Raw genomic sequence first — 2,777 nt, forward strand, 5'->3', positions numbered from 1 at the left:
GACAGAAATCAAAATATCAAGCTATGATTTTTAATGGCAAATTTATTCATTAAATTCTTAGTCATAGTCTAAAAAGATAAGGACTAGATTTGAGGCTTGAGGAAAAAACTCATGTACACCAGCTAATTCTATGTTCAAACTTTCTCAAACATCAAAATGATAGGACCACAGAAACAAAGAGTTACATCAGAATGACCAAAGATCTCTGGACTGCCTTCTATTTCTTGGAGGTCAGGTATTTAGGGTAGTGGTGCAGGCAGGCAGTCAGCATGGGAAAAGGAACTAGCCAAATTAGAGTGCCTGAAAAGGAGTTTCCTAAGATTTTTTCTAACCCCTGTAGGAGTGGCTATGAAAGTGTCCAGGTATAACTTTGCTTCCGTATAGAGCAAAATTATGCTCCTTTGCAAAGCAGCAGTATACAGAATCACCGTAAGGGTTCCAGGTACTTTACGTTCTTGTTTATGTGATCCCTCTATTTCTGAACCTCCACTTCAGAATATGCAACTCTATATCTTACCTTGCATTGGAGAGCCTAAGAGTCTTCTATTTTTGTTAATTTAGGAGCTTTCTGAGAACAAACAGGCATGACCATATTTCACCACACGTTTAGAAAGAGGTTAGGACTTTAGTTGCTATATAATCTTCTTGGCATTGGCTGAAAGAAAATAAATAAAATTTTATCCTCAAGAGCAAGTGATGCATGTAAACATATAAATATAATTCAGCATGAGAAGTGCTACAGTGGAAATATAGATAGAATTGCTACGATAGAATAGAATCCAAGGGAACTAACTCTTCCTGGGGAAGGTTTTTTGTTTTTGTTTTTGTTTTTAGGGCCACACCCACAGCATATGGAAGTTCCCAGGGTAGGTATCAAATCAGCTGCTGGCTTTTGCCACAGTCACAGCAACAAGGGATCCAAGCTGCTTCTGCAACATACACCAGAGCTCACGGCAATGCCCGATCCCTGACCCACTGAGTGAAGGCACGGATTGAAGGCACATCCTCGTGGATACTAGTCAGATTCGTTTCTGCTACGCCACAACGAAAACTCCTGGGAAAGGTTTTAGGTTTGAAGAGAAATGTCATAACACATTGGAAAAAAATCATACAAAGAGAAGATTTGAAAGTTAGATACCTGACGGGAAGTGTTGATAATGGGAGAAGTTATAAATGTGTGGGAGCAGGGAGTTTATGGGAAATCTCAGGACCTTTCTCCTAATTTTGCTGTGAATCTAAAACTGGTACTGAAAAAATAAAGTCTTTTTTAAAAAAGTAAATGAATAAACAAATAAAATTAAATTTTAAGACAGTAGATATTTTTACAAACAATACCAAACAGTAAACAAAAACTAAAAATTTCTGAACTGAATCATTTAATGTGGGGAAAGACCCAGAGTTCATTGAAAAACATTTATATGTGCTAAGGGCTCATTAAGAACATTGAGGGTCATTAATCCATTGAGTTTATTTTTGTGTATGGTGTTAGAGAGTGTTCTAATTTCATTCCTTTACATGTGGCTGTCCAGTTTTCCAAGCACCACTTATTAAACAGTCTGTCTTTTATCCATTGTATATTCTTGCCTCCTTTGTCATAGATTAGTTGGCTGTAGGTGCATGGGTTTAATTCTGGGCTTTCTATCCTATTCCACTGATCTCTATTTCTGTTTTTGTGCCAGTACCATACAGTTTTGATGATTGTTGCTTTGTAGTATATAGTCTGAAGTCATGGATGGACCTAGAAATTATCATGCTAAGTGAAGTCAGTCATACAATGCGACACCAACATCAAATGCTTTCACTGACATGGAATCTGAAAAAAGGACACAATGAACTTCTTTGCAGAACAGATACTTACAGACTTTGAAAAACTTAAGGTTTCCAAAGGAGACAGTTCAGGGGGTGGGGGGATAAGTTTGGGTTGTGGGATGGAAATCCTATAAAATTGGATTGTGATGATCATTATTCAACTATAAATGTAATAAATTCATTGAGTAAAAAAAAAAAAAAAAAAAAAAAAAAAAAGAACAGTGAAGGTCAGGAGTCATGTTAATGAGCTTAGAGTCAGATAGCATTGCCTCGCTTTCCCCAGACCATTTTTCATGCTTTCTGTTTGGTAGGAATAACTTTGAGTAATGCTTTATTGCATGTCAGACTAAAATGACATTGATCCAAACAGATACCAACACAGAATTGCAGAGCAAGCCCCACTGAGTCAGTGCTGGCAAAGGAGGACACCAACAAAAGAACAAGTGAAGCCACAAAGTACAGGAAGTGTGTGGGCATAGGTGTGTGGGAAAGGATGTCAACACCATGAGTCAATGCCTGAGGACAGGTGGGGGTGGCCACACACACAGGCAAGGCAGAGGAAGTGGTCTCAAAATGTAAATAAATGAAAGAAAGATGAACTGAAGCACAGAAGTTAAATTTTAGGATACAGAAGGGAAGAGAAATAGAAACAATCAGAGATCAAGATGTATACATTAGCAGAGATTCAAAAACAGGAGATAAGGATAATACCAGTGAGAGAGAAGGGGGGGGGAGGTTATCCACAATGGCATCCCAGGGGGCAAAACTCCAGTTTGCCTCTGGGCTTCACAAGACTGTCTGTTCAGCACGTTCTATGGAACACCATGCCCTAGAAATATTTTCCATTTTTTTTCTAGGACAAGAAAGAACTTTTCTCTGTATTTTCCACTCTTTTCTCTCTTTTGCCATCCCTCCTCCCCACTGTGCAACTTCAGCAATATTACTCTGTATCTTGAAAGCACACATAT

This window comes from Sus scrofa, chromosome 13, assembly GCF_054392235.1.
Source record: "Sus scrofa isolate SSC_HxYL_T2T_F1_AM1 chromosome 13, Sscrofa_HxYL_maternal_Yorkshire_Landrace_v2.0, whole genome shotgun sequence".
NCBI classification, from domain to species: domain Eukaryota; kingdom Metazoa; phylum Chordata; class Mammalia; order Artiodactyla; family Suidae; genus Sus; species Sus scrofa.